The sequence below is a fragment of the Parasteatoda tepidariorum genome, chromosome 8 (assembly GCF_982258835.1).
Source record: "Parasteatoda tepidariorum strain Cologne lab strain chromosome 8, Ptep-v5.0, whole genome shotgun sequence".
Lineage (NCBI taxonomy): Eukaryota > Metazoa > Arthropoda > Arachnida > Araneae > Theridiidae > Parasteatoda > Parasteatoda tepidariorum.
Genome location: NC_141762.1, coordinates 37437723 through 37461094, shown reverse-complemented (window position 1 = coordinate 37461094; position 23372 = coordinate 37437723). Strand labels below are relative to the sequence as shown.

At 27.6% G+C, this 23372-nt stretch overlaps 1 long non-coding RNA gene across 1 annotated transcript in view; it reads left to right on the top strand.

Annotated features, from left to right (window-relative positions):
- Positions 1-23372, top strand: part of LOC147806075 (uncharacterized) — a 163039-nt gene that overhangs the window by 121881 nt on the left and 17786 nt on the right. The window contains exon 2 of the long non-coding RNA XR_015428705.1: positions 1-23372. This exon is cut by the window's left edge and continues 58836 nt beyond it; it is cut by the window's right edge and continues 17786 nt beyond it. This is a non-coding gene — a long non-coding RNA (uncharacterized LOC147806075).

Genomic DNA, 23372 nt, shown 5'->3' with positions numbered 1-23372 from the left:
TAATAAAGTGTTTCCTGAGTGAAAAGTTTAAAATTGAGAGAAGTGTGACCCTGTTCCTTTTCTTCGTATCATCGTATTTTCATCGTATGTGATTAAATTTTAAATGTCATCAATATTTGAGGTTTTTATTTATTAGTGGTTTAAAGCAATTGAAATGCTATATAGAGTTGTGTGGCCCTGTTGATTTTCATCGTTTAAGTTAAGGTGATTATATTTATAACGTCTTCGTGATTTTGAGGTAGTGAAGGTTTTAGTTATAGAGGTTGTTTTACGAGCAATTTAAAAAAATTGAATTGTATTTAAGAGTGTGACCCTGTTGATTATTATCGTATAAGCAAAGTAAACGTCATTAATTTATAAAGCCAACGAAAAATTGAGGTTTTGAAGGTATTGATATTAAGATTTTTAAAGAGTAGTTTTAAAATAGTGTAAATTGGTAATTTGATAATGAATCAAGATTGAGGACATATCATGATAGATATTCCGATTTTTTTTTTCACTGCTAAAGTGTAGCTTTTATTATTGATTTAAAATTAAGTGTAGTATGCACCTAAATATAAGAAACTTTGTCTTTAGTTAAAATTGATAGAAAAAAGTGTGACCCTAATCCCCTTCTTCACCGCATAAATGAGTATTTTAATTCCTTAATTATAAGTATATTTGAAAGTACAGAAATTCATCATGTCTATAATATAATTGAAGTGTGACCCTGTTCTTTTTCATTGTCTAAGCAAATTAATCGAAATTTTGAAGAGTATAAATAGAGGTTTTTATGAGTCATTTTAAAATAGAATGAATTAGTAATTTGACGAAAGTATGACGACAAATCATGATAGATATTCAGATATTTTTTTCACTGCTATAGTGTTTGAACCTAACTATGAAAAAGTGTGCCCTTAGTTAAAATCGTAAAAGCGTGAGAAGTGTGACCCTTATCCCAATTTTCATCGGTTAAATGAATAAGAAAAATAAAGGTTAATTTTTTAGTTATAAATATATTTGAAAGCAAATAAATTCATAATGTCATCTAAATTTTGAGGTTTTTGAGGTGTTTATGAGTAGTTTCAAAATATGAAAAAATTGGTAATTTGAAAAAGTTTCAAGATTGACGACCTATCATTAGGAGTAGTATGAACCTTACTATGAAAAAGTGTTTCCTGAGTGAAAAGTTTAAAATTGAAAGAAGTGTGACCCTGTTCCTTTTCTTCGTATCATCGTATTTTCATCGTATGTGATTAAATTTTAAATGTCATCATCAATATTTGAGGTTTTTATTTATTAATGGTTTAAAGCAATTGAAATGCTATATAGAGTTGTGTGGCCCTGTTGATTTTCATCGTTTAAGTTAAGGTGATTATATTTATAACGTCTTCGTGATTTTGAGGTAGTGAAGGTTTTAGTTATAGAGGTTGTTTTACGAGTAATTTTAAAAAGTTGAATTGTATTTAAGAGTGTGACCCTGTTGATTATCATCGTATAAGCAATGTAAACGTCATTAATTTATAAAGCTAACGAAAAAATTGAGGTTTTGAAGGTATTGATATTAAGATTTTTAAAGAGTAGTTTTAAAATAGTGTAAATTGGTAATTTGATAATGAATCAAGATTGAGGACGTATCATGATAGATATTCAGATTTTTTTTTTCACTGCTAAAGTGTAGCTTTTATTATTGATTTAAAATTAAGTGTAGTATGCACCGAAATATAAGAAACTTTGTCTTTAGTTAAAATTGATAGAGAAAAGTGTGACCCTAATCCCCTTCTTCACGGCATAAATGAGTATTTTAATTCCTTAATTATAAGTATATTTGAAAGTACAGAAATTCATCATGTCTATAATATAATTGAAGTGTGACCCTGTTCTTTTTCATTGTCTAAGCAAATTAATCGAAATTTTGAAGAGTATAAATAGAGGTTTTTATGAGTCATTTTAAAATAGAATGAATTAGTAATTTGACGAAAGTATGACGACAAATCATGATAGATATTCAGATATTTTTTTCACTGCTATAGTGTTTGAACCTAACTATGAAAAAGTGTGCCCTTAGTTAAAATCGTAAAAGCGTGAGAAGTGTGACCCTTATCCCAATTTTCATCGGTTAAATGAATAAGAAAAATAAAGGTTAATTTCTTAGTTATAAATATATTTGAAAGCAAATAAATTCATAATGTCATCTAAATTTTGAGGTTTTCGAGGTGTTTATGAGTAGTTTCAAAATAAGAAAAAATTGGTAATTTAAAAAAGTTTCAAGATTAACGACCTATCATTAGGAGTAGTATGAACCTTACTATGAAAAAGTGTTTCCTGAGTGAAAAGTTTAAAATTGAGAGAAGTGTGACCTTGTTTCTTTTCATCGTATGTGATTAAATTTTAAATGTCATCAATATTTGAGGTTTTTATTTATTAGTGGTTTAAAGCAATTGAAATGCTATATAGAGTTGTGTGGCTCTGTTGATTTTCATCGTTTAAGTTAAGGTGATTATATTTATAACGTCTTCGTGATTTTGAGGTAGTGAAGGTTTTAGTTATAGAGGTTGTTTTACGAGTAATTTTAAAAAATTGAATTGTATATAAGAGTGTGACCCTGTTGATTATCATCGTATAAGCAAAGTAAACGTCATTAATTTATAAAGCCAGCGAAAAATTGAGGTTTTGAAGGTATTGATATTAAGATTTTTAAAGAGTAGTTTTAAAATAGTGTAAATTGGTAATTTGATAATGAATCAAGATTGAGGACGTATCATGATAGATATTCAGATTTTTTTTTTCACTGCTAAAGTGTAGCTTTTATTATTGATTTAAAATTAAGTGTAGTATGCACCGAAATATAAGAAACTTTGTCTTTAGTTAAAATTGATAGAGAAAAGTGTGACTCTAATCCCCTTCTTCACGGCATAAATGAGTATTTTAATTCCTTAATTATAAGTATATTTGAAAGTACAGAAATTCATCATGTCTATAATATAATTGAAGTGTGACCCTGTTCTTTTTCATTGTCTCAGCAAATTAATCGAAATTTTGAAGAGTATAAATAGAGGTTTTTATGAGTCATTTTAAAATAGAATGAATTAGTAATTTGACGAAAGTATGACGACAAATCATGATAGATATTCAGATATTTTTTTCACTGCTATAGTGTTTGAACCTAACTATGAAAAAGTGTGCCCTTAGTTAAAATCGTAAAAGCGTGAGAAGTGTGACCCTTATCCCAATTTTCATCGGTTAAATGAATAAGAAAAATAAAGGTTAATTTTTTAGTTATAAATATATTTGAAAGCAAATAAATTCATAATGTCATCTAAATTTTGAGGTTTTCGAGGTGTTTATGAGTAGTTTCAAAATAAGAAAAAATTGGTAATTTAAAAAAGTTTCAAGATTAACGACCTATCATTAGGAGTAGTATGAACCTTACTATGAAAAAGTGTTTCCTGAGTGAAAAGTTTAAAATTGAGAGAAGTGTGACCCTGTACCTTTTCATCGTATAAAATCGTATCATCGTATGTGATTAAATTTTAAATGTCATCTATATTTGAGGTTTTTATTTATTAGTGGTTTAAAGCAATTGAAATGCTATATAGAGTTGTGTGGCTCTGTTGATTTTCATCGTTTAAGTTAAGGTGATTATATTTATAACGTCTTCGTGATTTTGAGGTAGTGAAGGTTTTAGTTATAGAGGTTGTTTTACGAGTAATTTTAAAAAATTGAATTGTATTTAAGAGTGTGACCCTGTTGATTATCATCGTATAAGCAAAGTAAACGTCATTAATTTATAAAGCCAGTGAAAAATTGAGGTTTTGAAGGTATTGATATTAAGATTTTTAAAGAGTAGTTTTAAAATAGTGTAAATTGGTAATTTGATAATGAATCAAGATTGAGGACATATCATGATAGATATTCCGATTTTTTTTTCACTGCTAAAGTGTAGCTTTTATTATTGATTTAAAATTAAGTGTAGTATGCACCTAAATATAAGAAACTTTGTCTTTAGTTAAAATTGATAGAAGAAAGTGTGACCCTAATCCCCTTCTTCACCGCATAAATGAGTATTTTAATTCCTTAATTATAAGTATATTTGAAAGTACAGAAATTCATCATGTCTATAATATAATTGAAGTGTGTCCCTGTTCTTTTTCATTGTCTAAGCAAATTAATCGAAATTTTGAAGAGTATAAATAGAGGTTTTTATGAGTCATTTTAAAATAGAATGAATTAGTAATTTGACGAAAGTATGACGACAAATCATGATAGATATTCAGATATTTTTTTCACTGCTATAGTGTTTGAACCTAACTATGAAAAAGTGTGCCCTTAGTTAAAATCGTAAAAGCGTGAGAAGTGTGACCCTTATCCCAATTTTCATCGGTTAAATGAATAAGAAAAATAAAGGTTAATTTTTTAGTTATAAATATATTTGATAGCAAACAAATTCATAAAGTCATCTAAATTTTGAGGTTTTCGAGGTGTTTATGAGTAGTTTCAAAATAAGAAAAAATTGGTAATTTGAAAAAGTTTCAAGATTGACGACCTATCATTAGGAGTAGTATGAACCTTACTATAATAAAGTGTTTCCTGAGTGAAAAGTTTAAAATTGAGAGAAGTGTGACCCTGTTCCTTTTCTTCGTATCATCGTATTTTCATCGTATGTGATTAAATTTTAAATGTTATCTATATTTGAGCTTTTTTTTATTAAGTGGTTTAAAGCAATTGAAATGCTATATAGAGTTGTGTGACCCTGTTGATTTTCATCGTTTAAGTTAAGGTGATTATATTTATAACTTCTTCGTGATTTTGAGGTAGTGATGGTTTTAGTTATAGAGGTTGTTTTACGAGCAATTTTAAAAAATTGAATTGTATTTAAGAGTGTGTCCCTGTTGATTATCATCGTATAAGCAATGTAAACGTCATTAATTTATAAAGCCAACGAAAAAATTGAGGTTTTGAAGGTATTGATATTAAGATTTTTAAAGAGTAGTTTTAAAATAGTGTAAATTGGTAATTTGATAATGAATCAAGATTGAGGACGTATCATGATAGATATTCAGATTTTTTTTCACTGCTAAAGTGTAGCTTCTATTATTGATTTAAAATTAAGTGTAGTATGCACCGAAATATAAGAAACTTTGTCTTTAGTTAAAATTGATAGAGAAATGTGTGACCCTAATCCCCTTCTTCACGGCATAAATGAGTATTTTAATTCCTTAAATATAAGTATATTAGAAAGTACAGAAATTCATCATGTCTATATTATAATTGAAGTGTGACCCTGTTCTTTTTCATTGTCTAAACAAATTAATCGAAATTTTGAAGAGTATAAATAGAGATTTTTATGAGTCATTTTAAAATAGAATGAATTAGTAATTTGACGAAAGTATGACGACAAATCATGATAGATATTCAGATATTTTTTTCACTGCTATAGTGTTTGAACCTAACTATGAAAAAGTGTGCCCTTAGTTAAAATCGTAAAAGCGTGAGAAGTGTGACCCTTATCCCAATTTTCATCGGTTAAATGAATAAGAAAAATAAAGGTTAATTTTTTAGTTATAAATATATCTGAAAGCAAATAAATTCATAATGTCATCTAAATTTTGAGGTTTTTGAGGTGTTTATGAGTAGTTTCAAAATAAGAAAAAATTGGTAATTTGAAAAAGTTTCAAGATTGACGACCTATCATTAGGAGTAGTATGAACCTTACTATGAAAAAGTGTTTCCTGAGAGAAAAGTTTAAAATTGAGAGAAGTGTGACCCTGTTCCTTTTCTTCGTATCATCGTATTTTCATCGTATGTGATTAAATTTTAAATGTCATCTATATTTGAGCTTTTTTTTATTAAGTGGTTTAAAGCAATTGAAATGCTATATAGAGTTGTGTGGCCCTGTTAATTTTCATCGTTTAAGTTAAGGTGATTATATTTATAACGTCTTCGTGATTTTGAGGTAGTGAAGGTTTTAGTTATAGAGGTTGGTTTTACGAGCAATTTTAAAAAATTGAATTGTATTTAAGAGTGTGACCCTGTTGATTATCATCGTATAAGCAAAGTAAACGTCATTAATTTATAATGCCAACGAAAAATTGAGGTTTTGAAGGTATTGATATTAAGATTTTTAAAGAGTAGTTTTAAAATAGTGTAAATTGGTAATTTGATAATGAATCAAGATTGAGGACGTATCATGATAGATATTCAGATTTTTTTTCACTGCTAAAGTGTAGCTTTTATTATAGATTTAAAATTAAGTGTAGTATGCACCGAAATATAAGAAACGTTGTCTTTAGTTAAAATTGATAGAGAAAAGTGTGACCCTAATCCCCTTCTTCACGGCATAAATGAGTATTTTAATTCCTTAATTATAAGTATATTTGAAAGTACAGAAATTCATTATGTCTATAATATAATTGAAGTGTGACCCTGTTCTTTTTCATTGTCTAAGCAAATTAATCGAAATTTTGAAGAGTATAAATAGAGGTTTTTATGAGTCATTTTAAAATAGAATGAACTAGTAATTTGACGAAAGTATGACGACAAATCATGATAGATATTCAGATATTTTTTTCACTGCTATAGTGTTTGAACCTAACTATGAAAAAGTGTGCCCTTAGTTAAAATCGTAAAAGCGTGAGAAGTGTGACCCTTATCCCAATTTTCATCGGTTAAATGAATAAGAAAAATAAAGGTTAATTTTTTAGTTATAAATATATTTGAAAGCAAATAAATTCATAATGTCATCTAAATTTTGAGGTTTTCGAGGTGTTTATGAGTAGTTTCAAAATAAGAAAAAATTGGTAATTTGAAAAAGTTTCAAGATTGACGACCTATCATTAGGAGTAGTATGAACCTTACTATGAAAAAGTGTTTCCTGAGTGAAAAGTTTAAAATTGAGAGAAGTGTGACCCTGTTCCTTTTCATCGTATAAAATCGTATCATCGTATGTGATTAAATTTTAAATGTCATCTATATTTGAGCTTTTTTTTATTAAGTGGTTTAAAGCAATTGAAATGCTATATAGAGTTGTGTGACCCTGTTGATTTTCATCGTTTAAGTTAAGGTGATTATATTTATAACGTCTTCGTGATTTTGAGGTAGTGAAGGTTTTAGTTATAGAGGTTGTTTTACGAGCAATTTTAAAAATTTGAATTGTATTTAAGAGTGTGACCCTGTTGATTATCATCGTATAAGCAAAGTAAACGTCATTAATTTATAAAGCCAACGAAAAATTGAGGTTTTGAAGGTATTGATATTAAGATTTTTAAAGAGTAGTTTTAAAATAGTGTAAATTGGTAATTTGATAATGAATCAAGATTGAGGACGTATCATGATAGATATTCAGATTTTTTTTCACTGCTAAAGTGTAGCTTTTATTATTGATTTAAAATTAAGTGTAGTATGCACCGAAGTATAAGAAACGTTGTCTTTAGTTAAAATTGATAGAGAAAAGTGTGACCCTAATCCCCTTCTTCACGGCATAAATGAGTTTTTTAATTCCTTAATTATAAGTATATTTGAAAGTACAGAAATTCATCATGTCTATAATATAATTGAAGTGTGACCCTGTTCTTTTTCATTGTCTAAGCAAATTAATCGAAATTTTGAAGAGTATAAATAGAGGTTTTTATGAGTCATTTTAAAATAGAATGAATTAGTAATTTGACGAAAGTATGACGACCAATCATGATAGATATTCAGATATTTTTTTCACTGCTATAGTGTTTGAACCTAACTATGAAAAAGTGTGCCTTAGTTAAAATCGTAAAAGCGTGAGAAGTGTGCCCCTTTTCCCAATTTTCATCGGTTAAATGAATAAGAAAAATAAAGGTTAATTTTTTAGTTATAAATATATTTGAAAGCAAATAAATTCATAATGTCATCTAAATTTTGAGGTTTTCGAGGTGTTTATGAGTAGTTTCAAAATAAGAAAAAATTGGTAATTTGAGATCGTTTCAAGATTGACGACCTATCATTAGGAGTAGTATGAACCTTACTATAATAAAGTGTTTCCTGAGTGAAAAGTTTAAAATTGAGAGAAGTGTGACCCTGTTCCTTTTCTTCGTATCATCGTATTTTCATCGTATGTGATTAAATTTTAAATGTCATCAATATTTGAGGTTTTTATTTATTAGTGGTTTAAAGCAATTGAAATGCTATATAGAGTTGTGTGGCCCTGTTGATTTTCATCGTTTAAGTTAAGGTGATTATATTTATAACGTCTTCGTGATTTTGAGGTAGTGAAGGTTTTAGTTATAGAGGTTGTTTTACGAGCAATTTAAAAAAAATTGAATTGTATTTAAGAGTGTGACCCTGTTGATTATCATCGTATAAGCAAAGTAAACGTCATTAATTTATAAAGCCAACGAAAAATTGAGGTTTTGAAGGTATTGATATTAAGATTTTTAAAGAGTAGTTTTAAAATAGTGTAAATTGGTAATTTGATAATGAATCAAGATTGAGGACGTATCATGATAGATATTCAGATTTTTTTTTTCACTGCTAAAGTGTAGCTTTTATTATTGATTTAAAATTAAGTGTAGTATGCACCGAAATATAAGAAACTTTGTCTTTAGTTAAAATTGATAGAGAAAAGTGTGACCCTAATCCCCTTCTTCATGGCATAAATGAGTATTTTAATTCCTTAATTATAAGTATATTTGAAAGTACAGAAATTCATCATGTCTATAATATAATTGAAGTGTGACCCTGTTCTTTTTCATTGTCTAAGCAAATTAATCGAAATTTTGAAGAGTATAAATAGAGGTTTTTATGAGTCATTTTAAAATAGAATGAATTAGTAATTTGACGAAAGTATGACGACAAATCATGATAGATATTCAGATATTTTTTTCACTGCTATAGTGTTTGAACCTAACTATGAAAAAGTGTGCCCTTAGTTAAAATCGTAAAAGCGTGAGAAGTGTGACCCTTATCCCAATTTTCATCGGTTAAATGAATAAGAAAAATAAAGGTTAATTTTTTAGTTATAAATATATTTGAAAGCAAATAAATTCATAATGTCATCTAAATTTTGAGGTTTTCGAGGTGTTTATGAGTAGTTTCAAAATAAGAAAAAATTGGTAATTTGTAAAAGTTTCAAGATTGACGACCTATCATTAGGAGTAGTATGAACCTTACTATGAAAAAGTGTTTCCTGAGTGAAAAGTTTAAAATTGAGAGAAGTGTGACCCTGTTCCTTTTCATCGTATAAAATCGTATCATCGTATGTGATTAAATTTTAAATGTCATCTATATTTGAGGTTTTTATTTATTAGTGGTTTAAAGCAATTGAAATGCTATATAGAGTTGTGTGGCTCTGTTGATTTTCATCGTTTAAGTTAAGGTGATTATATTTATAACGTCTTCGTGATTTTGAGGTAGTGAAGGTTTTAGTTATAGAGGTTGTTTTACGAGTAATTTTAAAAAATTGAATTGTATTTAAGAGTGTGACCCTGTTGATTATCATCGTATAAGCAAAGTAAACGTCATTAATTTATAAAGCCAACGAAAAATTGAGGTTTTGAAGGTATTGATATTAAGATTTTTAAAGAGTAGTTTTAAAATAGTGTAAATTGGTAATTTGATAATGAATCAAGATTGAGGACGTATCATGATAGATATTCAGATTTTTTTTCACTGCTAAAGTGTAGCTTTTATTATTGATTTAAAATTAAGTGTAGTATGCACCGAAATATAAGAAACGTTGTCTTTAGTTAAAATTGATAGAGAAAAGTGTGACACTAATCCCCTTCTTCACGGCATAAATGAGTATTTTAATTCCTTAATTATAAGTATATTAGAAAGTACAGAAATTCATCATGTCTATATTATAATTGAAGTGTGACCCTGTTCTTTTTCATTGTCTAAACAAATTAATCGAAATTTTGAAGAGTATAAATAGAGATTTTTATGAGTCATTTTAAAATAGAATGAATTAGTAATTTGACGAAAGTATGACGACAAATCATGATAGATATTTAGATATTTTTTTCACTGCTATAGTGTTTGAACCTAACTATGAAAAAGTGTGCCCTTAGTTAAAATCGTAAAAGCGTGAGAAGTGTGACCCTTATCCCAATTTTCATCGGTTAAATGAATAAGAAAAATAAAGGTTAATTTTTTAGTTATAAATATATTTGAAAGCAAATAAATTCATAATGTCATCTAAATTTTGAGGTTATCGAGGTGTTTATGAGTAGTTTCAAAATAAGAAAAAATTGGTAATTTGAGAACGTTTCAAGATTGACGACCTATCATTAGGAGTAGTATGAACCTTACTATAATAAAGTGTTTCCTGAGTGAAAAGTTTAAAATTGAGAGAAGTGTGACCCTGTTCCTTTTCTTCGTATCATCGTATTTTCATCGTATGTGATTAAATTTTAAATGTCATCAATATTTGAGGTTTTTATTTATTAGTGGTTTAAAGCAATTGAAATGCTATATAGAGTTGTGTGGCCCTGTTGATTTTCATCGTTTAAGTTAAGGTGATTATATTTATAACGTCTTCGTGATTTTGAGGTAGTGAAGGTTTTAGTTATAGAGGTTGTTTTACGAGCAATTTAAAAAAATTGAATTGTATTTAAGAGTGTGACCCTGTTGATTATTATCGTATAAGCAAAGTAAACGTCATTAATTTATAAAGCCAACGAAAAATTGAGGTTTTGAAGGTATTGATATTAAGATTTTTAAAGAGTAGTTTTAAAATAGTGTAAATTGGTAATTTGATAATGAATCAAGATTGAGGACATATCATGATAGATATTCCGATTTTTTTTTTCACTGCTAAAGTGTAGCTTTTATTATTGATTTAAAATTAAGTGTAGTATGCACCTAAATATAAGAAACTTTGTCTTTAGTTAAAATTGATAGAAAAAAGTGTGACCCTAATCCCCTTCACCGCATAAATGAGTATTTTAATTCCTTAATTATAAGTATATTTGAAAGTACAGAAATTCATCATGTCTATAATATAATTGAAGTGTGACCCTGTTCTTTTTCATTGTCTAAGCAAATTAATCGAAATTGTGAAGAGTATAAATAGAGGTTTTTATGAGTCATTTTAAAATAGAATGAATTAGTAATTTGACGAAAGTATGACGACAAATCATGATAGATATTCAGATATTTTTTTCACTGCTATAGTGTTTGAACCTAACTATGAAAAAGTGTGCCCTTAGTTAAAATCGTAAAAGCGTGAGAAGTGTGACCCTTATCCCAATTTTCATCGGTTAAATGAATAAGAAAAATAAAGGTTAATTTTTTAGTTATAAATATATTTGAAAGCAAATAAATTCATAATGTCATCTAAATTTTGAGGTTTTTGAGGTGTTTATGAGTAGTTTCAAAATAAGAAAAAATTGGTAATTTGAAAAAGTTTCAAGATTGACGACCTATCATTAGGAGTAGTATGAACCTTACTATGAAAAAGTGTTTCCTGAGTGAAAAGTTTAAAATTGAAAGAAGTGTGACCCTGTTCCTTTTCTTCGTATCATCGTATTTTCATCGTATGTGATTAAATTTTAAATGTCATCATCAATATTTGAGGTTTTTATTTATTAGTGGTTTAAAGCAATTGAAATGCTATATAGAGTTGTGTGGCCCTGTTGATTTTCATCGTTTAAGTTAAGGTGATTATATTTATAACGTCTTCGTGATTTTGAGGTAGTGAAGGTTTTAGTTATAGAGGTTGTTTTACGAGTAATTTTAAAAAATTGAATTGTATTTAAGAGTGTGACCCTGTTGATTATCATCGTATAAGCAATGTAAACGTCATTAATTTATAAAGCTAACGAAAAAATTGAGGTTTTGAAGGTATTGATATTAAGATTTTTAAAGAGTAGTTTTAAAATAGTGTAAATTGGTAATTTGATAATGAATCAAGATTGAGGACGTATCATGATAGATATTCAGATTTTTTTTTTCACTGCTAAAGTGTAGCTTTTATTATTGATTTAAAATTAAGTGTAGTATGCACCGAAATATAAGAAACTTTGTCTTTAGTTAAAATTGATAGAGAAAAGTGTGACCCTAATCCCCTTCTTCACGGCATAAATGAGTATTTTAATTCCTTAATTATAAGTATATTTGAAAGTACAGAAATTCATCATGTCTATAATATAATTGAAGTGTGACCCTGTTCTTTTTCATTGTCTAAGCAAATTAATCGAAATTTTGAAGAGTATAAATAGAGGTTTTTATGAGTCATTTTAAAATAGAATGAATTAGTAATTTGACGAAAGTATGACGACAAATCATGATAGATATTCAGATATTTTTTTCACTGCTATAGTGTTTGAACCTAACTATGAAAAAGTGTGCCCTTAGTTAAATTCGTAAAAGCGTGAGAAGTGTGACCCTTATCCCAATTTTCATCGGTTAAATGAATAAGAAAAATAAAGGTTAATTGTTTAGTTATAAATATATTTGAAAGCAAATAAATTCTTAATGTCATCTAAATTTTGAGGTTTTCGAGGTGTTTATGAGTTGTTTCAAAATAAGAAAAAATTGGTAATTTGAAAAAGTTTCAAGATTGACGACCTATCATTAGGAGTAGTATGAACCTTACTATGAAAAAGTGTTTCCTGAGTGAAAAGTTTAAAATTGAGAGAAGTGTGACCCTGTTCCTTTTCATCGTATAAAATCGTATCATCGTATGTGATTAAATTTTAAATGTCATCTATATTTGAGGTTTTTATTTATTAGTGGTTTAAAGCAATTGAAATGCTATATAGAGTTGTGTGGCTCTGTTGATTTTCATCGTTTAAGTTAAGGTGATTATATTTATAACGTCTTCGTGATTTTGAGGTAGTGAAGGTTTTAGTTATAGAGGTTGTTTTACGAGTAATTTTAAAAAATTGAATTGTATATAAGAGTGTGACCCTGTTGATTATCATCGTATAAGCAAAGTAAACGTCATTAATTTATAAAGCCAGCGAAAAATTGAGGTTTTGAAGGTATTGATATTAAGATTTTTAAAGAGTAGTTTTAAAATAGTGTAAATTGGTAATTTGATAATGAATCAAGATTGAGGACGTATCATGATAGATATTCAGATTTTTTTTTTCACTGCTAAAGTGTAGCTTTTATTATTGATTTAAAATTAAGTGTAGTATGCACCGAAATATAAGAAACTTTGTCTTTAGTTAAAATTGATAGAGAAAAGTGTGACTCTAATCCCCTTCTTCACGGCATAAATGAGTATTTTAATTCCTTAATTATAAGTATATTTGAAAGTACAGAAATTCATCATGTCTATAATATAATTGAAGTGTGACCCTGTTCTTTTTCATTGTCTCAGCAAATTAATCGAAATTTTGAAGAGTATAAATAGAGGTTTTTATGAGTCATTTTAAAATAGAATGAATTAGTAATTTGACGAAAGTATGACGACAAATCATGATAGATATTCAGATATTTTTTTCACTGCTATAGTGTTTGAACCTAACTATGAAAAAGTGTGCCCTTAGTTAAAATCGTAAAAGCGTGAGAAGTGTGACCCTTATCCCAATTTTCATCGGTTAAATGAATAAGAAAAATAAAGGTTAATTTTTTAGTTATAAATATATTTGAAAGCAAATAAATTCATAATGTCATCTAAATTTTGAGGTTTTCGAGGTGTTTATGAGTAGTTTCAAAATAAGAAAAAATTGGTAATTTAAAAAAGTTTCAAGATTAACGACCTATCATTAGGAGTAGTATGAACCTTACTATGAAAAAGTGTTTCCTGAGTGAAAAGTTTAAAATTGAGAGAAGTGTGACCCTGTACCTTTTCATCGTATAAAATCGTATCATCGTATGTGATTAAATTTTAAATGTCATCTATATTTGAGGTTTTTATTTATTAGTGGTTTAAAGCAATTGAAATGCTATATAGAGTTGTGTGGCTCTGTTGATTTTCATCGTTTAAGTTAAGGTGATTATATTTATAACGTCTTCGTGATTTTGAGGTAGTGAAGGTTTTAGTTATAGAGGTTGTTTTACGAGTAATTTTAAAAAATTGAATTGTATTTAAGAGTGTGACCCTGTTGATTATCATCGTATAAGCAAAGTAAACGTCATTAATTTATAAAGCCAGCGAAAAATTGAGGTTTTGAAGGTATTGATATTAAGATTTTTAAAGAGTAGTTTTAAAATAGTGTAAATTGGTAATTTGATAATGAATCAAGATTGAGGACATATCATGATAGATATTCCGATTTTTTTTTCACTGCTAAAGTGTAGCTTTTATTATTGATTTAAAATTAAGTGTAGTATGCACCTAAATATAAGAAACTTTGTCTTTAGTTAAAATTGATAGAAGAAAGTGTGACCCTAATCCCCTTCTTCACCGCATAAATGAGTATTTTAATTCCTTAATTATAAGTATATTTGAAAGTACAGAAATTCATCATGTCTATAATATAATTGAAGTGTGTCCCAGTTCTTTTTCATTGTCTAAGCAAATTAATCGAAATTTTGAAGAGTATAAATAGAGGTTTTTATGAGTCATTTTAAAATAGAATGAATTAGTAATTTGACGAAAGTATGACGACAAATCATGATAGATATTCAGATATTTTTTTCACTGCTATAGTGTTTGAACCTAACTATGAAAAAGTGTGCCCTTAGTTAAAATCGTAAAAGCGTGAGAAGTGTGACCCTTATCCCAATTTTCATCGGTTAAATGAATAAGAAAAATAAAGGTTAATTTTTTAGTTATAAATATATTTGATAGCAAACAAATTCATAAAGTCATCTAAATTTTGAGGTTTTCGAGGTGTTTATGAGTAGTTTCAAAATAAGAAAAAATTGGTAATTTGAAAAAGTTTCAAGATTGACGACCTATCATTAGGAGTAGTATGAACCTTACTATAATAAAGTGTTTCCTGAGTGAAAAGTTTAAAATTGAGAGAAGTGTGACCCTGTTCCTTTTCTTCGTATCATCGTATTTTCATCGTATGTGATTAAATTTTAAATGTTATCTGTATTTGAGCTTTTTTTTATTAAGTGGTTTAAAGCAATTGAAATGCTATATAGAGTTGTGTGACCCTGTTGATTTTCATCGTTTAAGTTAAGGTGATTATATTTATAACTTCTTCGTGATTTTGAGGTAGTGATGGTTTTAGTTATAGAGGTTGTTTTACGAGCAATTTTAAAAAATTGAATTGTATTTAAGAGTGTGTCCCTGTTGATTATCATCGTATAAGCAATGTAAACGTCATTAATTTATAAAGCCAACGAAAAAATTGAGGTTTTGAAGGTATTGATATTAAGATTTTTAAAGAGTAGTTTTAAAATAGTGTAAATTGGTAATTTGATAATGAATCAAGATTGAGGACGTATCATGATAGATATTCAGATTTTTTTTCACTGCTAAAGTGTAGCTTCTATTATTGATTTAAAATTAAGTGTAGTATGCACCGAAATATAAGAAACTTTGTCTTTAGTTAAAATTGATAGAGAAAAGTGTGACCCTAATCCCCTTCTTCACGGCATAAATGAGTATTTTAATTCCTTAAATATAAGTATATTAGAAAGTACAGAAATTCATCATGTCTATATTATAATTGAAGTGTGACCCTGTTCTTTTTCATTGTCTAAACAAATTAATCGAAATTTTGAAGAGTATAAATAGAGATTTTTATGAGTCATTTTAAAATAGAATGAATTAGTAATTTGACGAAAGTATGACGACAAATCATGATAGATATTCAGATATTTTTTTCACTGCTATAGTGTTTGAACCTAACTATGAAAAAGTGTGCCCTTAGTTAAAATCGTAAAAGCGTGAGAAGTGTGACCCTTATCCCAATTTTCATCGGTTAAATGAATAAGAAAAATAAAGGTTAATTTTTTAGTTATAAATATATCTGAAAGCAAATAAATTCATAATGTCATCTAAATTTTGAGGTTTTTGAGGTGTTTATGAGTAGTTTCAAAATAAGAAAAAATTGGTAATTTGAAAAAGTTTCAAGATTGACGACCTATCATTAGGAGTAGTATGAACCTTACTATGAAAAAGTGTTTCCTGAGAGAAAAGTTTAAAATTGAGAGAAGTGTGACCCTGTTCCTTTTCTTCGTATCATCGTATTTTCATCGTATGTGATTAAATTTTAAATGTCATCTATATTTGAGCTTTTTTTTATTAAGTGGTTTAAAGCAATTGAAATGCTATATAGAGTTGTGTGGCCCTGTTAATTTTCATCGTTTAAGTTAAGGTGATTATATTTATAACGTCTTCGTGATTTTGAGGTAGTGAAGGTTTTAGTTATAGAGGTTGGTTTTACGAGCAATTTTAAAAAATTGAATTGTATTTAAGAGTGTGACCCTGTTGATTATCATCGTATAAGCAAAGTAAACGTCATTAATTTATAATGCCAACGAAAAATTGAGGTTTTGAAGGTATTGATATTAAGATTTTTAAAGAGTAGTTTTAAAATAGTGTAAATTGGTAATTTGATAATGAATCAAGATTGAGGACGTATCATGATAGATATTCAGATTTTTTTTCACTGCTAAAGTGTAGCTTTTATTATAGATTTAAAATTAAGTGTAGTATGCACCGAAATATAAGAAACGTTGTCTTTAGTTAAAATTGATAGAGAAAAGTGTGACCCTAATCCCCTTCTTCACGGCATAAATGAGTATTTTAATTCCTTAATTATAAGTATATTTGAAAGTACAGAAATTCATTATGTCTATAATATAATTGAAGTGTGACCCTGTTCTTTTTCATTGTCTAAGCAAATTAATCGAAATTTTGAAGAGTATAAATAGAGGTTTTTATGAGTCATTTTAAAATAGAATGAACTAGTAATTTGACGAAAGTATGACGACAAATCATGATAGATATTCAGATATTTTTTTCACTGCTATAGTGTTTGAACCTAACTATGAAAAAGTGTGCCCTTAGTTAAAATCGTAAAAGCGTGAGAAGTGTGACCCTTATCCCAATTTTCATCGGTTAAATGAATAAGAAAAATAAAGGTTAATTTTTTAGTTATAAATATATTTGAAAGCAAATAAATTCATAATGTCATCTAAATTTTGAGGTTTTCGAGGTGTTTATGAGTAGTTTCAAAATAAGAAAAAATTGGTAATTTGAAAAAGTTTCAAGATTGACGACCTATCATTAGGAGTAGTATGAACCTTACTATGAAAAAGTGTTTCCTGAGTGAAAAGTTTAAAATTGAGAGAAGTGTGACCCTGTTCCTTTTCATCGTATAAAATCGTATCATCGTATGTGATTAAATTTTAAATGTCATCTATATTTGAGCTTTTTTTTATTAAGTGGTTTAAAGCAATTGAAATGCTATATAGAGTTGTGTGACCCTGTTGATTTTCATCGTTTAAGTTAAGGTGATTATATTTATAACGTCTTCGTGATTTTGAGGTAGTGAAGGTTTTAGTTATAGAGGTTGTTTTACGAGCAATTTTAAAAATTTGAATTGTATTTAAGAGTGTGACCCTGTTGATTATCATCGTATAAGCAAAGTAAACGTCATTAATTTATAAAGCCAACGAAAAATTGAGGTTTTGAAGGTATTGATATTAAGATTTTTAAAGAGTAGTTTTAAAATAGTGTAAATTGGTAATTTGATAATGAATCAAGATTGAGGACGTATCATGATAGATATTCAGATTTTTTTTCACTGCTAAAGTGTAGCTTTTATTATTGATTTAAAATTAAGTGTAGTATGCACCGAAATATAAGAAACGTTGTCTTTAGTTAAAATTGATAGAGAAAAGTGTGACCCTAATCCCCTTCTTCACGGCATAAATGAGTTTTTTAATTCCTTAATTATAAGTATATTTGAAAGTACAGAAATTCATCATGTCTATAATATAATTGAAGTGTGACCCTGTTCTTTTTCATTGTCTAAGCAAATTAATCGAAATTTTGAAGAGTATAAATAGAGGTTTTTATGAGTCATTTTAAAATAGAATGAATTAGTAATTTGACGAAAGTATGACGACAAATCATGATAGATATTCAGATATTTTTTTCACTGCTATAGTGTTTGAACCTAACTATGAAAAAGTGTGCCCTTAGTTAAAATCGTAAAAGCGTGAGAAGTGTGACCCTTATCCCAATTTTCATCGGTTAAATGAATAAGAAAAATAAAGGTTAATTTTTTAGTTATAAATATATCTGAAAGCAAATAAATTCATAATGTCATCTAAATTTTGAGGTTTTTGAGGTGTTTATGAGTAGTTTCAAAATAAGAAAAAATTGGTAATTTGAAAAAGTTTCAAGATTGACGACCTATCATTAGGAGTAGTATGAACCTTACTATGAAAAAGTGTTTCCTGAGAGAAAAGTTTAAAATTGAGAGAAGTGTGACCCTGTTCCTTTTCTTCGTATCATCGTATTTTCATCGTATGTGATTAAATTTTAAATGTCATCAATATTTGAGGTTTTTATTTATTAGTGGTTTAAAGCAATTGAAATGCTATATAGAGTTGGTTTTAGTTATAGAGGTTGTTTTACGAGCAATTTTAAAAAATTGAATTGTATTTAAGAGTGTGACCCTGTTGATTATCATCGTATAAGCAAAGTAAACGTCATTAATTTATAAAGCCAACGAAAAATTGAGGTTTTGAAGGTATTGATATTAAGATTTTTAAAGAGTAGTTTTTAAATAGTGTAAATTGGTAATTTGATAATGAATCAAGATTGAGGACGTATCATGATAGATATTCAGATTTTTTTTCACTGCTAAAGTGTAGCTTTTATTATTGATTTAAAATTAAGTGTAGTATGCACCGAAATATAAGAAACGTTGTCTTTAGTTAAAATTGATAGAGAAAAGTGTGACCCTAATCCCCTTCTTCACGGCATAAATGAGTTTTTTAATTCCTTAATTATAAGTATATTTGAAGGTACAGAAATTCATCATGTCTATAATATAATTGAAGTGTGACCCTGTTCTTTTTCATTGTCTAAGCAAATTAATCGAAATTTTGAAGAGTATAAATAGAGGTTTTTATGAGTCATTTTAAAATAGAATGAATTAGTAATTTGACGAAAGTATGACGACCAATCATGATAGATATTCAGATATTTTTTTCACTGCTATAGTGTTTGAACCTAACTATGAAAAAGTGTGCCTTAGTTAAAATCGTAAAAGCGTGAGAAGTGTGCCCCTTTTCCCAATTTTCATCGGTTAAATGAATAAGAAAAATAAAGGTTAATTTTTTAGTTATAAATATATTTGAAAGCAAATAAATTCATAATGTCATCTAAATTTTGAGGTTTTCGAGGTGTTTATGAGTAGTTTCAAAATAAGAAAAAATTGGTAATTTGAGATCGTTTCAAGATTGACGACCTATCATTAGGAGTAGTATGAACCTTACTATAATAAAGTGTTTCCTGAGTGAAAAGTTTAAAATTGAGAGAAGTGTGACCCTGTTCCTTTTCTTCGTATCATCGTATTTTCATCGTATGTGATTAAATTTTAAATGTCATCAATATTTGAGGTTTTTATTTATTAGTGGTTTAAAGCAATTGAAATGCTATATAGAGTTGTGTGGCCCTGTTGATTTTCATCGTTTAAGTTAAGGTGATTATATTTATAACGTCTTCGTGATTTTGAGGTAGTGAAGGTTTTAGTTATAGAGGTTGTTTTACGAGCAATTTAAAAAAAATTGAATTGTATTTAAGAGTGTGACCCTGTTGATTATCATCGTATAAGCAAAGTAAACGTCATTAATTTATAAAGCCAACGAAAAATTGAGGTTTTGAAGGTATTGATATTAAGATTTTTAAAGAGTAGTTTTAAAATAGTGTAAATTGGTAATTTGATAATGAATCAAGATTGAGGACGTATCATGATAGATATTCAGATTTTTTTTTTCACTGCTAAAGTGTAGCTTTTATTATTGATTTAAAATTAAGTGTAGTATGCACCGAAATATAAGAAACTTTGTCTTTAGTTAAAATTGATAGAGAAAAGTGTGACCCTAATCCCCTTCTTCATGGCATAAATGAGTATTTTAATTCCTTAATTATAAGTATATTTGAAAGTACAGAAATTCATCATGTCTATAATATAATTGAAGTGTGACCCTGTTCTTTTTCATTGTCTAAGCAAATTAATCGAAATTTTGAAGAGTATAAATAGAGGTTTTTATGAGTCATTTTAAAATAGAATGAATTAGTAATTTGACGAAAGTATGACGACAAATCATGATAGATATTCAGATATTTTTTTCACTGCTATAGTGTTTGAACCTAACTATGAAAAAGTGTGCCCTTAGTTAAAATCGTAAAAGCGTGAGAAGTGTGACCCTTATCCCAATTTTCATCGGTTAAATGAATAAGAAAAATAAAGGTTAATTTTTTAGTTATAAATATATTTGAAAGCAAATAAATTCATAATGTCATCTAAATTTTGAGGTTTTCGAGGTGTTTATGAGTAGTTTCAAAATAAGAAAAAATTGGTAATTTGTAAAAGTTTCAAGATTGACGACCTATCATTAGGAGTAGTATGAACCTTACTATGAAAAAGTGTTTCCTGAGTGAAAAGTTTAAAATTGAGAGAAGTGTGACCCTGTTCCTTTTCATCGTATAAAATCGTATCATCGTATGTGATTAAATTTTAAATGTCATCTATATTTGAGGTTTTTATTTATTAGTGGTTTAAAGCAATTGAAATGCTATATAGAGTTGTGTGGCTCTGTTGATTTTCATCGTTTAAGTTAAGGTGATTATATTTATAACGTCTTCGTGATTTTGAGGTAGTGAAGGTTTTAGTTATAGAGGTTGTTTTACGAGTAATTTTAAAAAATTGAATTGTATTTAAGAGTGTGACCCTGTTGATTATCATCGTATAAGCAAAGTAAACGTCATTAATTTATAAAGCCAACGAAAAATTGAGGTTTTGAAGGTATTGATATTAAGATTTTTAAAGAGTAGTTTTAAAATAGTGTAAATTGGTAATTTGATAATGAATCAAGATTGAGGACGTATCATGATAGATATTCAGATTTTTTTTCACTGCTAAAGTGTAGCTTTTATTATTGATTTAAAATTAAGTGTAGTATGCACCGAAATATAAGAAACGTTGTCTTTAGTTAAAATTGATAGAGAAAAGTGTGACACTAATCCCTTTCTTCACGGCATAAATGAGTATTTTAATTCCTTAATTATAAGTATATTAGAAAGTACAGAAATTCATCATGTCTATATTATAATTGAAGTGTGACCCTGTTCTTTTTCATTGTCTATACAAATTAATCGAAATTTTGAAGAGTATAAATAGAGATTTTTATGAGTCATTTTAAAATAGAATGAATTAGTAATTTGACGAAAGTATGACGACAAATCATGATAGATATTTAGATATTTTTTTCACTGCTATAGTGTTTGAACCTAACTATGAAAAAGTGTGCCCTTAGTTAAAATCGTAAAAGCGTGAGAAGTGTGACCCTTATCCCAATTTTCATCGGTTAAATGAATAAGAAAAATAAAGGTTAATTTTTTAGTTATAAATATATTTGAAAGCAAATAAATTCATAATGTCATCTAAATTTTGAGGTTATCGAGGTGTTTATGAGTAGTTTCAAAATAAGAAAAAATTGGTAATTTGAGAACGTTTCAAGATTGACGACCTATCATTAGGAGTAGTATGAACCTTACTATAATAAAGTGTTTCCTGAGTGAAAAGTTTAAAATTGAGAGAAGTGTGACCCTGTTCCTTTTCTTCGTATCATCGTATTTTCATCGTATGTGATTAAATTTTAAATGTCATCAATATTTGAGGTTTTTATTTATTAGTGGTTTAAAGCAATTGAAATGCTATATAGAGTTGTGTGGCCCTGTTGATTTTCATCGTTTAAGTTAAGGTGATTATATTTATAACGTCTTCGTGATTTTGAGGTAGTGAAGGTTTTAGTTATAGAGGTTGTTTTACGAGCAATTTAAAAAAATTGAATTGTATTTAAGAGTGTGACCCTGTTGATTATTATCGTATAAGCAAAGTAAACGTCATTAATTTATAAAGCCAACGAAAAATTGAGGTTTTGAAGGTATTGATATTAAGATTTTTAAAGAGTAGTTTTAAAATAGTGTAAATTGGTAATTTGATAATGAATCAAGATTGAGGACATATCATGATAGATATTCCGATTTTTTTTTTCACTGCTAAAGTGTAGCTTTTATTATTGATTTAAAATTAAGTGTAGTATGCACCTAAATATAAGAAACTTTGTCTTTAGTTAAAATTGATAGAAAAAAGTGTGACCCTAATCCCCTTCTTCACCGCATAAATGAGTATTTTAATTCCTTAATTATAAGTATATTTGAAAGTACAGAAATTCATCATGTCTATAATATAATTGAAGTGTGACCCTGTTCTTTTTCATTGTCTAAGCAAATTAATCGAAATTTTGAAGAGTATAAATAGAGGTTTTTATGAGTCATTTTAAAATAGAATGAATTAGTAATTTGACGAAAGTATGACGACAAATCATGATAGATATTCAGATATTTTTTTCACTGCTATAGTGTTTGAACCTAACTATGAAAAAGTGTGCGGTTAGTTAAAATCGTAAAAGCGTGAGAAGTGTGACCCTTATCCCAATTTTCATCGGTTAAATGAATAAGAAAAATAAAGGTTAATTTTTTAGTTATAAATATATTTGAAAGCAAATAAATTCATAATGTCATCTAAATTTTGAGGTTTTTGAGGTGTTTATGAGTAGTTTCAAAATAAGAAAAAATTGGTAATTTGAGAACGTTTCAAGATTGACGACCTATCATTAGGAGTAGTATGAACCTTACTATAATAAAGTGTTTCCTGAGTGAAAAGTTTAAAATTGAGAGAAGTGTGACCCTGTTCCTTTTCTTCGTATCATCGTATTTTCATCGTATGTGATTAAATTTTAAATGTCATCAATATTTGAGGTTTTTATTTATTAGTGGTTTAAAGCAATTGAAATGCTATATAGAGTTGTGTGGCCCTGTTGATTTTCATCGTTTAAGTTAAGGTGATTATATTTATAACGTCTTCGTGATTTTGAGGTAGTGAAGGTTTTAGTTATAGAGGTTGTTTTACGAGCAATTTAAAAAAATTGAATTGTATTTAAGAGTGTGACCCTGTTGATTATTATCGTATAAGCAAAGTAAACGTCATTAATTTATAAAGCCAACGAAAAATTGAGGTTTTGAAGGTATTGATATTAAGATTTTTAAAGAGTAGTTTTAAAATAGTGTAAATTGGTAATTTGATAATGAATCAAGATTGAGGACATATCATGATAGATATTCCGATTTTTTTTTTCACTGCTAAAGTGTAGCTTTTATTATTGATTTAAAATTAAGTGTAGTATGCACCTAAATATAAGAAACTTTGTCTTTAGTTAAAATTGATAGAAAAAAGTGTGACCCTAATCCCCTTCTTCACCGCATA